Consider the following 14,888-nt stretch of genomic DNA (forward strand, 5'->3'; position numbering starts at 1 on the left):
CTAAGACTGGCAAAAAAAAAGTTACAGAACAAATCATTTTTTAAAATTCAGTTTATTTTTAAAATCTCTTAAAAATGACTCAAATCTAAAGAAAAGTTGCTAGTCTTCATGTACACTTCGGTTACATTTTCCAATTATGTACATAAATACATCAATGTAAAAAAATACATCGATGTGTACATACTTGCATATTGTAAGTATATAGACATCTCTATATAGTTTTGTTATTGTTGTCATAGAACCATCTGACAGTGAATTGTAAACATCATGATCCTGTGCACATCTCCAAATATCAAACAAATAGGATTTTATTTGCACTTAATTATTTTACATTTAAAAATTGCATTAAAAGACCATTCCAGGGACACCTGGGTGGCTCAGCGGTTGAGCACCTGCCCCTCGCTCAGGGCGTGATCCGCGGTCTCAGGATCGAGTCCCACATCAGGCTCCCTGCCTGGAGCCTGCTTCTCCCTCTGCCCACATCTCTGCCTTTTTCTCTGTGTGTCTTTCATGAATAAATAAATAAAATCTTAAAAAAAAAAAAAACGCTCCATCACCCTTTCCTCCCCTCTGACATTCATCATAGACAGTCTCCAGGCTGCCCCGTGCCAGCCCCGAGTTTCCTTTAAGGTAGTTGCATCTCCACCTGTATCTTTCCAAGCCTTGTGGTGAACAGCTGCTGAATAGCCAGGTTGCTTGGAGAAAAGGAACAAGTTTAAACAACTCCAAAGTCGTTCACCGTCTCTGCTGGGTTTAAGCAGACAGGGCCATCTGTGCTTTCTGCTCATCTCTCAGGGCCTGAAAGAAAATATTCTATGAGGCTTGGGAGAAAATGACATAAAATGAATCCATTCTGCTGTCAGAGATCATAATGAAACTGGAGAAGAGGTACAAAATCAATTCATTGTTATTATAATTTTCAGATTGCCATCTTCCCGTTTGTTCAGATGCAGGTACGATGGCTCAAATTGGTCTTTGGAATATTTAAGGAGCTTTTCTGGTCCCTTAATATTGGCTTATCAGTTCCAGTAATTTTACCTCCCAGAGTGAAATTGGCTGCTAACATTCGGAGGAAATTCGTGCTGTATTTTTTTGTAAGTTTTGCTGATCATCACCCGCCAGGCTACAGTAAATGCACTTCTGGCTTATTAGGAAGACAGTTGTGGAGACTAGATGCTTTATCACAAAATTGCTGGTCATTCCAGGAGCTCTACCCTACCAGAGAGAACCTTTGTCAAGCACTTATCTATTTTTCTTCTTGCATAATACCTTAGGTCTCCTGTTTAGAGGAAGTCCTCCCATTTGGCTGCTGGGATAAAAGAGAAGAATCAGACCTGCAACAAGTGATTCTTTTATTCCTCATTTAAGGCCACATGTCTGGGCTTCATAGAGACTAGGAAGGAAGTGAAGGGTAGAAAAAAGGCTGAGTTTGAAGACTCAATTTAATTCATCTTGTGTTGCAAAGTAATAACTAGAATTTATATCTGTTCTGTTTATACAATTATTACCTAAATTGTATCTTAACATATAAAACATTTTTTAAAATCTTAATTATACAAATGTATTAATCTTTAATAATTAATTAATGCAGAATGAAGTAAATGTCCATAATTTGTCCAACCAGGGGCACCTGGGTGGAAGTCTGCCTTTGGCTCATGATCCTGGGGTCCTGGGATCAGTCCTGCATTGGGCTCCCCACAGAGATCATGCTTCTCCCTCTGTCTATGTCTCTGTCTCTCTCACTGTATCTCTCATGAATGGATAAATAAAATCTTAAAAAATAATTCTTCCAAACAAAAATAACTTCAGTTGACCCTTGAACAATGTAGGGGTTAGAACCCCTGCTTGCCCCTTGCCTTGTTGAAAATCCACCTATAACTTTGTCTCCTCCAAAACTTAACTGCTAATAGCCTACTGTTGACCAGAAGCTTTACTGATAACATAAACAGTCAATACATATTTCACATGTTAGATGTACTATATACTTCATTCTTACAATAATCCCTAGCTTTCTCTGAACTTTTTGGGTATTTCTAGGCTATGTACTTCACTTGTGAGTTTCTTCAAATTGTTACAAATCTCCAAAAAAATATTCCAATGTATTTACTGAAAAAAATCTGCATATAAGCGGACCCACACAGTTCAAATCCATGTTGTTCAAAGGTCAAATGTACTTTTAATAATTTATATTTCTTTTCAGTCGTTACTTTTTGAGTCTTAAATAGAGTTGAAAATATATTACATTTGATATTTTGGAGATATTTTCATTACATAAACATTGCATAAGCTCTTTTTAAATAAACTCTTAATAAACATTTTTAGAGGCTACATAATAACATATCTTGTAAATATCCATAATCTACTTTATCATTTCTTATTTCAGGCAGTTGGTTCTCTCCTAGTTGTTCTGGTTTGTTTTGTTTTTCCTATAGAGATTGGGGCAATGAATATCCTTATGCAAAAAGCTTTTATGTGTATATCAGATCATTTTCTTGGGATAGATTTCAGTAAGTTAAATGAATGGGTCAAAAGGTAGGCTCATTGTAAAGACTATCTATATTTGCCTTCAGAGAGTTTTATAAAACGCTCTGCTAGAACAATTTATACTCCCAGTAGCAGTGCATAAGAATGCTTATCTTACTGAACACTTGTCAGAACTGAATATTACTTTAAAAAATATATTTTAATCTAATAGGTATAGAAAAAATGCTATCTCCTTTTAAATTGCAATTTTTTGCTTACTAGTGAGTTTGAACAATTTTTCATGTTTGTTAGCTCTGTGTGTGTGTGTATGTGTGTGTGTGTGAATTTTCAGTTAATGTCCACAGCCTTTTTACCTACTAGTAATGCTTTCTTAAATTTTTTTGGATGATATCAGGAGGAACCCATATGTGTTATAAATTTTTCCCAGTTTGAAAGATTTTTATATAATCTTTATGAAGTCTCAAATTTCATATGGTCAAATTTTCTTTTTTCTTTTAACTTTATTATTATTTTTAATCATAGGAATCCTCTCTTATTTAGAGATGCATGAAATATTACTTTATATTTCCACTGAGGTTTATTATGGACTAGTTTTTTTTAAGTTATTTTACTTTATTCTATCTGCCTTTTATTGTGGTGGATGATTTGAATAGAGACGTAAATGAACTTTTCCCCAAATATTTAACCAGTGGCTCCAGCAGTATTTATTAGTTAATTCTACCTTTCCAACTAAACTGAGATACTCCATTTATCATGTGTCAAATTCTTGCATAGATCTGGGTCTTTACCTGGAGTCTCCATTCAGTTCCACTGATCTTTTTTTTGTGTCAGCACCACACTTTTTAAGAATTCAAACTTGATAAAATACCTTAATATATGGCAAGAGAATCCCCCCATCCCTCCCTCCATTAATTCTTTTTTATAAAAAAGGCTTAAAACCATTTTAAACTATTTAACATAGGAATTTTAGAATCAATTTTCCAAGTTCCAGAGAAAACTTGTTGGTGTTTTAGGTGGAATCTTTAAACCTCTACATGAACCCAGCCTTCCTCAAGATCCCAAGTTAATTTTTATTTCATCAGCTCATGTTATTATCAGAATTAGTGATTCCTAAATAAAACACTAAATACTCATTTTCACATCATTTGGTGCCTATGAATCATCCTGATTATTTGAAGAGAATTCTGAAATGGAATGTTTCATATTCTCTAGAATTTCAATTATTGATTGATCATTAATGACAGAGTTTGTCTTTGGGTCTATACTGGACAAAACATAAAAACTAGTTGAATTTAAGTCAATGAATGAATGAATGAGATTACAGATAGGCCCTGGAAAACAAAAGACCTGGCTAGATAGAGGCCTTTAGTGTCATCTGGGCAGAGTGACTGTTACTTGGAAATTACTGACATCAAAACTGATGGTATCAACCAATAGTTCCCCATGTGCAGTAAAGAGATGGAAACTAAATATTTATTGAACTATGCCAGGCATTTTGCTAGGTGCTTTTCATGTGTTATCTGACAGAAGAAAATAAGGTAGAAGAAATGAAAAGACTTGCTTAGAGGTTATAGAACTTGTAAGCTGTGGAACCAGGTACACATTCCTATCTTTTGGTCTCTAGGGTCTTTGCAAGCCTTTTCTATAGCCTGTGTATGCGCAGGTCTAATATATAGATTCTTAAAGAAAGAAGATTATTTCACAGATTCCAATTTCAGTGGATCAGAAATAGCAGAGATAGTAACATTTTAGAAACTGAGTGTCACTGATGATTATTTGTTCTTGTAAAAGACCCACAAGATTCATCTATTGTCCCCATTATGTGGAAGAAAGTCTACAAAGACTTGGGCCACAAAGGAGTCTACTGATGTGTGCTTGAACACCAGAGGATTCTGCATGGGAAGTCCAGTCCATTTCATTTGTGATTGCATAGATATATCTCATGCAGACTTGACTTGGCATCTAGTCTTAACAAGAGCAGACCTGCTTTAATCTACTTTCCACTTTGCTGCTCTCCATCCAGGCAAGATAGTCTAATTATGGCAGATGCAGGGTTGTGAACTGTGGTTTACTCTTCCTTAAAAAAAAATGACATTAATGTTGCTGTAATCATTCTTTAGCTGCATATATTAGAGATTCCTTCCCCAGAGCCCCAAACACTTTGCAAATATGATCTCATTAACCCACATGCCAACCCTTTGTGGCAGGTCAGCCGTCTTGACGGCATTCGAGAATTGAATTATGCAAAGAAAAAGTGGCTTTTCAGAGCCGCCTGCCAGCTGGGGATGGGACCAAGATTAATAGGGAATCTTAAAACTATACAGGGCCCTAGATATCACCTGGCCCAACACCATCATTAAATAAACTGGAAACTGAGGCCCAGAGAAGCCATATCACTAAAATCTTGGGTTCTCAATAAGGGCTATGTGTTATTATCACCTGGAAAGCTTTAAAAATGTATACTATTAAAAAAAATGTATACTATTGTCCAGGTTCCACCTCAGACCCATTTAGTTATCATCTCTGGGATCTCCCTCCATCAATTTTAAAAGCTTCATAGATGAGAGGATTAAGGAGTGCACTTGTTGTGATGAGCACCAAGTGTTACATGGAAGTGTGGAATCGTTATATTGTACACCTGAAACTAATATTACACTATGTTAACCAACTGGAATTTGAATAAAAACTTTAATTAAAAAAATGCTTCTTAGATTATTCTAATGAGTAGCCAGGATTTAAGTTTAGCCAGATAAAGGCAAACCCAGGGGGAGAAACTCTGCGTAATACACTACAGTCCTGAGATCTGGCCATGGCTTCCCATTGTCACTCCAAGTCATACGGCTTGGCTTATGGGGTTTTTGAGGTTTTAACAATCCAGGCTGGAATCTTTGAAACAGGAAACATTTATAGTATAGTAATTTCTTAGCTTTTCACTTCATTTTGCCAGGAGAGGCACACTGCAAAGCAGTGGCAACGTGATGCCAAAGTAACTGTGTTACTCTGCAGCACCAGTCAATCAACGAATCAGTTCGCTGGACACAATCAGTCAGATCAGTCGGTTGGCTGACTTAGCCATTTCAGATAAAGTGGTCTGCCTTGTTGTCTAAGTGTGAACATTACTTTTCTAGACCTTGCTTTTTACAAGGAGATGTGATGATCTATTTTTCATATATTACATTATTTTCTGTCATAAGCTCAGTTCTTGGGAGCATGGAGGAGTCTCAGCATTAGCCCTGTAAAAGAAGAAATGACGTCCTGTCCTCTGAAACTATAGGGTTTAGAGATTCAAGAGTTCATCACAGTGCCCATTAGTAGCTGCTCAATAAATGGTAGCAATTATTATGCTCACATTGCCTTGGTATATTGCAGTGACCTAGACCCAGATCCAGATTCAGCACATGTGTGCCCATGCACATGCACATACACACACAGTGTGCCAGAATGGCACATGTTTTTAAATTTGGCTATTTGTAAAAGTTGGCAAAAGTTGAGATTAAGAAGAAGAAACAATCAGTCCATTAACTCCTTCACCTCCAGAAAAAAACCTGGCAGTGCAGAAAGTGGCATTGGTGGGTCACTGGAAGCACAGATATTATAAAGCTATGTCTGAAGAAGAAAATGTGATTCTTCTCCTTAGCTTCATAGAAGGTGCAACTATACTATACCTTGACCTTTGCTGATTAGCTCTCTGGCTGCTAAAGCTAAAGCTCCTTGACCCTGGAATCTGGGATCATCCCTGTCCCCTAGCTCAATAGCTCTGCATGTCCCTTTGCATTTAATTCTTTTTTACAGTAAGAATATTGACCTCTCATTGAGGTCGTGCCTGGACCTGTGCTCTGTTCCCAGTGACTCAAGGCACACTGGTTGTCTGTTAACCATCCCCTGTCTCTTATTCAGGAGCTGGGCCCTTATCTCTTTTCCTTTTTTGTGAGTCCCGGGATCCCTGAATAATAACCTCTCTGTTCTCCCGGGCCCAGGAATCCTGTGTTTGCATCACACAAGCAATAAAAATGGAAAGAAAGTAATCAATGCTCCCAATCCCCATGGCAAGCTATTGAGGACCTATCTGGTTTCAGCAGCTAGACTTTTCCTTTCCTGATGCACAATGGCACACTAATTCGTCCACCAAAACATCCCCTCACTGCCTACCTCCCTTGACACTTGAACTCCTCTTGTGTCAAAACCTGTCATGACAGGTGCTGTGGCAATGTGGCCAGGTCATGAGCCACGACACTGAGGCACTCGGCAAGTTATCACTAGGCCTCTTAATCTAAACAGCTGCTCCATCATCAGACAGCTGGATGAGCTAAGACAACTCTATTTGTTGTCCCTAAAGACAGGTCACAGCCTGAAGACCAGACAGAGTCTATGAAGCAGATCTCTCATCAACTGTAATCACTGCTTGCTTTCAAGAAACCTTCTCTTGCTTTCCTGGAAATCCTTAATGTCTGCAGCAAACGATGATGTGTTTCTATTTCCACAGCTATGCTTACATGCCATGCCACACCTAACCAATGTTTTCATATAACAACACTTTGAATAAAGGCATAGATTCTGATCTTTCTTTCATGGGATTCATGTTTACTGATGAATACTGAAGAGGGCCACTGGTCACCTTGATCCTATTTTTCTTCGGTATGGAGTGTGGTTGGTCATCTAGTCCCACCCACTTTTTCAGCATCATCTCCCTGCCTGTCCTCCCTGATGGAACCCACCCTACTCTGTTACAGCTCCACTCTTACACTTACAGCTCCCTTTCCCTGGAGTCCTTGTCCCATTCTCTTCCTGGCTAATTCTAACTCTCAAAATTCGACCCACATGTCAACTCTCTGGTAGCCTTCCCTGAGCTATCCTCTATGTCCAAGTACTTTTTACATGTGTACATCTGGCGGACATCTTACTATATTTTTTTGAGCTCTTTGAGGAGAAGCCTGGGCATGATTAAGTTTCACATACACGATGTGTACAGTATGAGCACAGTAAGTGTTTTGGTGAATAAAGTGAATAAATTTAAGTGCAAAGTAACAAACACGGGGCTTTGGATTGCCATCTGTTTTTTTTTTTTATTGGCTCAAATATGGATAAATGTTAAGTGGTGTAAGGAATGAAGCCCTGATTCATTCACCTTTGTATCCTTCACCCAGCATCTAGCACTGTGTCTGGTACACAGTAGGTGCTAGTACATGTTTTCTAGATGAGTGAACCATTGCCAAATGGTTTACTGTGCTGCTGGTATGCCCTACTTAAAGTTGTATTTGTTTGGGTTGGACTGAACCTGACATGGAATGTGAAATTGTACTGTAGGAGGCGTTTCTTTGGGACACCTGGGTGGCTCAGGGGTTGAGCATCTGCCTTCGGTTTAGGGCGTGATCCTGGAGTCCCAGAATCGAGTCCCACATCAGGCTCCCTGCATGGAGCCTGCTTCTCCCTCTGCCTACGTCTCTGCCTCTCTCTTTTATGTGTCTCTCATGAATAAATAAATAAAATCTTTAAAAAACAAGAGATTTCTTTTTTCTTTCTGTTGAGTGGTTTTCCATTCCCTCTGGAAAACTCCTGGGGCAATCCTTGGGACATTTGTCTGTGCAACTTCAAGAAGCAGAGGGAAGAAACAGAAACTTCATTTGCATTTAGTTTTCACCTAGACTTTGGGCTCCCACTACTATGAGTAGGACTTCCTTTAGTTCAGTGACTGTGTGTTATTCTCTTCCACCTCTCATTCCTGAGTCCAGTGCCTGGCACACATTCAGTGCTTTAAAGTGAGTGACCACATGGTGACCTCTGCTCTACGCAGGAAGCCCTTTAGCACCATCTGCCTAGCACACATTTTGGTTTAACATTGATCATTATGGATGCCATTTCCTCTCCAGGCAAAGTTACTTGTTCAAGTGCAAGTCATTTGTCTTTGCACTGTTCTCGAAAGAATCCCTGGTGGTCATGTTGATGCATTATTTAAATAGAATCAGGTGGTTTCCATTTTCAAATAGTTGGAAACTGCCACTTGTGTTGGTTCATGGATTGAGGTTAGGGCTTGTCCTTCTAGGATTTATTTTTTTTTAAAGATTTATTTACTTGTTTAAGGAGAGAGGGAGAAAGAGAAGGAGAGCATGAGCAGCAGGAGGGGCAGAGGGAGAGAATCTGAAGCAGACTCCCCACTGAGCATGAAGCCAGACTCAGGGCTCAGTCCTAGGACCCGTGAGATCATGACCTGAGCCAAAACCAAGAATCAGATGCTTAACCAACTGAGCCACTCAGGCACCCTGTCTTTCTAGGGTTCTATAAAGTTTCAAATAATGGGAAAGAAAGAAATAAAAGACTGGTTGGAAGAAGGTGGGGGGAACTCAAGCGAGGCAAAGAAAATGAATTTGAAAAAATTTCTCCAAAGGACGCAAAAATCGGTGGAATTCATCATTAAAAAGAGGAGCATCAGTCATTCTCAGCATTACTTTATTTTCATTGTGTATGTGAATAAAAGCGCAGGTGGAAATGACAATGGTGAATAACTTTTAAAAGCCACTTTATCCAGGAACAGTGAATAAGAAAGATATTTAGTTCCAACCTTGCAGATAGGGTAAAAAAAAAAAAATCTATCAACTGTAAAACGTTGTCCCCAGGTGGATGAAATTCTTCAGAACCTTTCTTGTGCTTCCTAATATCAAGCGAATGGAAGATAAGGAGTAGTCCAAACCTGCAGGGATGTGTTGCCGGGGAACCAGGGCAGGGCCAATAGTGGTTCATGCAGTTCATACTAAAGTTTTTTTCCTGCTGCAAGATTTCTTTACAATCCCATCTGCTTTTGTTTCTGGGTCTTAACCTTGTGGTCTGCACAAATTTTCATGCTTTGCTTCTTGCTTTACACATTTTCCCATATCACATGGACTCATACCCATATAACACTCCTTTGTTAGTGCAAGGCTGTGTGAAAGGTTGTGGACAAACGGAACTTTTGTAAATCTAATCATCTCTCAGATGTACTCAGGAGCTTTCTGTTTAACGGAAGCCAGGCTTTCATTTTGAGTCTTGCACAAAATGAAAAAGACTTTAGCAATCCCACTCACATACCACTTTGTCTTTTCTGAAAGGTAATTTTTTTTAATCACCAGTTTTCTTAAAGGTGACCCTGAGTTTCCTGAAGCAACGAATAGGTGACTGCAGTTTGCAGGATGGTGGTGTGCTCTGATGAAACAGCTCTGATCTCTCTTTTCCCCTCACTTACCACCAGGAAACACCTGGGACAGAAGTGTCCCTTGCTTCTATCTAACACTTTATAGCTACTGGCACAGGTGTACACCTAGAGTTTTCTACAGTAGCTGGAGATAGAGGTAGGACAGGTAGGGCCCATGCAGAGCCATGTGAGAAATATGTGGCAATAGTCTAGACCCTGCTCTCCGGATGTCTATGTGAGTGCCTGTCCCTCTCTTTGCCACACCATCCCCCCATAGTGAGATTCATCCTGAAACATGATACTTCTTGCTGGTGATCAAGGGCATCCTCACCTTGACCCTCCCCTTCTACATTAGAGGCACATTTATATCCTGCTGATAGATGAAGATGGTCCCTTCATGGATTTTTCACACATCCTCTACTTGAACTACTTTTTACAGACTGGCAAGGTATAATTTATGGCTTACAACCTTTCAGTCACAGGATGGGAGATGTGAGAGGAAAACTCAATGTAGCTCATCAACCATCGTAATAGCTAGTCAATGTCATTTTTACATAGGTGAGATAATTTATTTGTTTGCATATTGTCATGATTTTATGCCACTTTGCAAATGATGTTCCTAGGAAGTTTGCCTAGTGTGTCAAGGTTGGTTGCAGTAAGAGTATGGTTGCAGGAATGTTCTCTCTCCCCCTGGAGGTAGAGAGCCCGGCTGGCTTGAGTTCCTGGATTCGATCATGGTGTAATTAACTATTAGAAGTGTGAACTTGGACCAGTTTCTTCACCTCTCTGAGCCTCAATTTCTTCATCTGTAAGATGGATATATTAATATCATCCTCGGACAGCTGTGGATATTAGAGGAAAATGTACGTGCAGCAAGGTAGGTACTGCATAAATAGGAACTGCTATTATCAGTAGTGTTTATTAGCATGAAAGTGGGTTTTTTTAAGATTTTATTTATTTATTCATGAGAGACACAAAGAGAGGCAGAGACATAGGCAGAGGGAGCCCAATGTGGGACTTCTAAGATCCTGGGATCATGACCTGAGCCGAAAGCAGACACTCAACCACTGAGCCACCCAGATGCCCCTAAAAATGATTTTGAACTTATTTTATTTTGTCCTCACCTCCCCGCTTTGTCTATTCTTCCATTTTTCATAACACTCTTCTTGTGGTTGCCTAGAGACATTTTGTTTTCTGTTTCCTTGCTCCCTAATTTTCCCCTGTCCCCTCTTGCTTTCTTTCACATATAGTGTTATTGTATGCCCATTCTTTCTTCTATCTAAGAATCATAACATTTCAAAGCTAAAATGGTCCTTGGAAATTCTTAGGTCCAGCCCTTGTATATCAGTTGAGACAACCAAAACCCAAAACCCGAAGAAATGTACATCTGCACCAGGGTACTAGGTAGTGGAATCTTGGAGAACTCAGGTGGATGCTCAGCCTGCCTGCTTCTTTATGACTCTCTGTCCCCGGGGGTGACCATCTGAGGGACGTTTATCCCCATGGAACCTGGCGAGGACAGGGATAAATTACAGTTCTCAGGCTCTCTAATAGATAGTGTTTTTTTTTTTCCTCTTTCTTTTCTAACCCCTCAAGAGCATTTGATATTTCAAAACTCTTTGATAAAACAGCTAAACTAGCTTGTCTCCTGGGGCAGCAGAACTCAGCTGAGATGTCTCCTGAAACTCTCTTGCCGTTGGATTGGAGCTATTGAAGGTTTTTTTTTTTTTTTTTTTTTCAGTTGTAAAAAAAATCTACAGTCGCTCAGCATGGATAGTACATCATGAATGAACAGTAGTGGGCCTTTGATCTAATTTTTATGTGTGTCTTCTTTCTCAATAATAAATGGGCTTTTGTTGTGAGACAGGTTGACACTTACTGAGTTTGCTTTTCATTGGTCCATGGTGAGTTGGGAGCAGCTGAGAATGTGCTCTCTTTCTTAGTCCTATAGCAAAACTGTGACTTGACATATAATTGGGTATTGTTGCTTAGGCCCTTTCAATATTCCAGGCATTGAAGAGAGAGAAAATTGTGTATTTTCCGTTTGGGAGAATAGCATCCAAACTAAATGTCAGATGACAGTTTAGCATAGTGGTGCCTGATATGATCCATCACAAAGGAGAGAAGAACTATTGATTATGAGGCTGAAGAGAGAAAAACACATCCCAGAGAAAAAGGCAGGAGAAAATGAGGAGCCTATAATACAGCAGCTGTCTTTAAGTCACTGCCCTGAGTAATGACAAATATCTTGCTCTGGCTCAGATTTCTTTGAATCAGCCTGGAAATGGAGCCCAATGCCTTTACCATCCTAAGGCAGCAGGAGTGATGTCAAAGAAAACTGTTCTGAGTAGTGTTAATGTGGGGCAGAACTGTGCCCCCGACAGGACATCCGTCTGGAATGTGGTTGCAGGGCACTTCCCAAAAGTCCTGCAAAGAAGGACTGGGGGGAGCAGAAGTGACGCACATACTCCAGAAGGTTCCTTTGTGCTCTCAGAAAGGTGAGGTGAGAGGTGAAGGCACAGGGAAGGCTGCCCCTGGGGAGCCGTAATGGTGTTTGGAGTCTTTCACTTCGGTGCAGGTCACTGGTTCAGTTCAGACTCTTAACTGCTGGAAATTGTTACGGCTTGATGGCTGATGGGAAATGAGGTCCCAGCTCTCCGCTGGCTTCCTAAACCTGCTCGCTGTAATTGGTCTCCCTTCCTGGAAGGCTGCTGAAGACTGGGGAGGGCAACAGGGACAAAACTTGTTCTGAGTCCAGGAGGGGACTCTGCTGGGAGGGAGGGAGGGAGGGAGGGAGGGAGGGAGATAAATGCTAGGCAGGTGCCCAGAGGAAAGGCAGTTCCGAGGATGGAGGAAAAGTGCTTGATTCCTCTCACCCCCTGAACGCGTGAGAGTGGCAGGGATCCTGATGCCAGCCTGCAAGCAGACCAGCGTGGGGACATTGGACAGAGACTTGGACTGGGTCCCATGAAGAAACTCACGTTAGATCCACCAGCTCTTTGCCTCTAGCCGCGCCCCACCCCGCCCCCTACCCCAACTCTAGTCCTAATCCAGCATCTGGGCAGGAGAGCATGATTTGTGAGCTGGCTTCCTTATGCTTTGTTTTAATCCCTTCAGCTCTTAGGTTATTGTAAAGCTCAGGCTCTTGCAAAGCAAAAGCTTTGGCTTTTAGAGTTCAGCCACTTTTCTTGGTTTTTCTGCTATTGTCAGCCCTCTCTTGACTCAGTGAAGGGGGAGGGGGCGAGTCACTAGGTCCGAGGAAACATACAGGAGAAAAAGCCCATCGGTTATTCTCTTCAACTATCACCCTGCCCCATTTAATTTCATGTGTTTCTTTTGACACATACCCTATCCCTGGGCTTTTGAAGCCTCTGCCCAGTTAAGCCAATGGATCTGCCTATGGGTCCATCAGCTTCTTGTCAAGAAGAAATTCTCCCTGTGGGCAATTCACAAGTCCAAAAACCCTGTGCAGGTCTATTTTGTAGAGTGAAAAAGGGGACAGAGGACCAGAGACAGGAAAGAGCCTAGGAGAAACCTGGCAGGGTCTAATAATTTATGGCTTACAACCTTTCAGTCATAGGATGGGAGATGTGAGAGGAAAACTCAATATAGCTCACCACCTATTGTAATAGCTAGTCATTGTCATTTCTGCATAGGTGAGATAATTTATTTGTTTGCATATTGTCATGATTTTATGCCACTTCGCAAATGATGTTTCCAGAAAGTTTGCCTAGTGTGTCAACTATATGGTTGCAGGCATGTTCTCTCTCCCCTTGGAGGTGGAGAGCCTGGCTTCTGACCTGGAAAGCCCACAGGAGGAAGGGGAGGCTGGCGGGCTAGAGCTTTCTTTAAGCTTAGGAGAAGCTCAGGGAGTGGTTTCCATATGTCTTGGAACACAGGGCTTGTGCAAAAGCCTCAACTCTAGGATACAGTTCTTTGAGTGAGTGGCCCTGCCAAGGCGGGGGGGGGGGGTGATATGGAAAACAGAGGTGATGTTCTTGGAAACCAGCTGCTGCATTTGCATTACTTCAGAAGGAGGTGGGTATGTTTTAGATGTTTTTTTTTTTTGTTTTTTTTTTTTTTTTGTGTGTGTGTGTGTGTGTAAGGTTCCCCCTTACTACACCTTGGACTCCCTGGAGACAGTGTCTGAACCATCTTTGTTGCTGTCATTCCCACCAGCTGCCATACACATAGTAGGGGAGCAGAAAATACTTGTTATAAGAATGAGTGAAGGGGTGCCTGGGTGGCTCAGTCAGTGAAGCACCTGCCTTTGGCTCAGGTCATGATCCCAGGGTCCTGGGACACAGCCCTGCATTGGGCTACCTGCTCAGCAAGGAGTCTGCTTTTCCCTTTCCTCTGCCTCCTCTCCCTGTACATGCTCTTTCACTCTCTCTATATCTCAAATAAATAAATAAATAAAATCTTATTTAAAAAATAAAAAAGAATGAGGGACAAGGAGAACAGAACTCAGGTAGTTTTACCTTTTTCGAAAATGTTACTTGACTGCCATGGCATATTCTCAGTCAGTTTCTACCAATGTGCTATTCAAACTACACAGAAGCATCCAGAAAGTCATCAAAGAACATTTCGCTGAGTAGATGAGAAACAGATCTTAAGAATTGGAACTTAGATCTGAGGGTCCAGTGTTCATGTCCCTGTTCAGGCACCAGAAACAAAACAAAATTTTGGAACTTAGGCTACCATATGATGATAAGGCCAGAGCTTAGTCAACTGAAAGGGTGCTGGGTAAAATCTGAAGAGCTTTCCGCCCACATCTCCTTTCTCAAACAACAAGGGCTCTTCCCTGTAGTGTCCATCACTGGCTATAGTGCATGGGCTGGGCTAATGAGGCCCATCAGCAGCAGTAGATACTGCTGTCTGGACTGCCCTCGGCCGTCCACAGATTAGCTTTCCCCACTGGGCTTCCTCCTGCATGTCTGGACCCCAAGTGATCCTGTCATGTTGCATCTAGGCCCGATCAATAGTGTTTTTAAATAAGATTTGTGCTTTGAAAATCAGCCCTAAGCACGTTGCATTCCTTTTCTGTTTGAAAAGTTCAGTTTGATTCTGTGCTCAGTTCTAAAAATACCCACATGAATGGGAGGCCTAGGCTGGGCAGTTAAAAGCTGTTCCAGTAGGTGAAGGTCTCCAGGGCTTGCAGTGAGCTGACTCAGGTGAATTTAGCAACATCATACCTGTAGGGAGTGGGCTTCACCCAACACAGAGTAGGAATGTGAGCATT

General features: G+C 41.1%; 1 protein-coding gene across 1 annotated transcript in view; it reads left to right on the forward strand.

Moving 5' to 3' along the window:
• ALK (ALK receptor tyrosine kinase) overlaps positions 1-14,888 on the forward strand; it is a 682,206-nt gene that overhangs the window by 113,425 nt on the left and 553,893 nt on the right. The gene's annotated exons all lie outside the window — the stretch shown is intronic.

This window comes from Canis aureus, chromosome 12 (assembly GCF_053574225.1).
Source record: "Canis aureus isolate CA01 chromosome 12, VMU_Caureus_v.1.0, whole genome shotgun sequence".
NCBI classification, from domain to species: domain Eukaryota; kingdom Metazoa; phylum Chordata; class Mammalia; order Carnivora; family Canidae; genus Canis; species Canis aureus.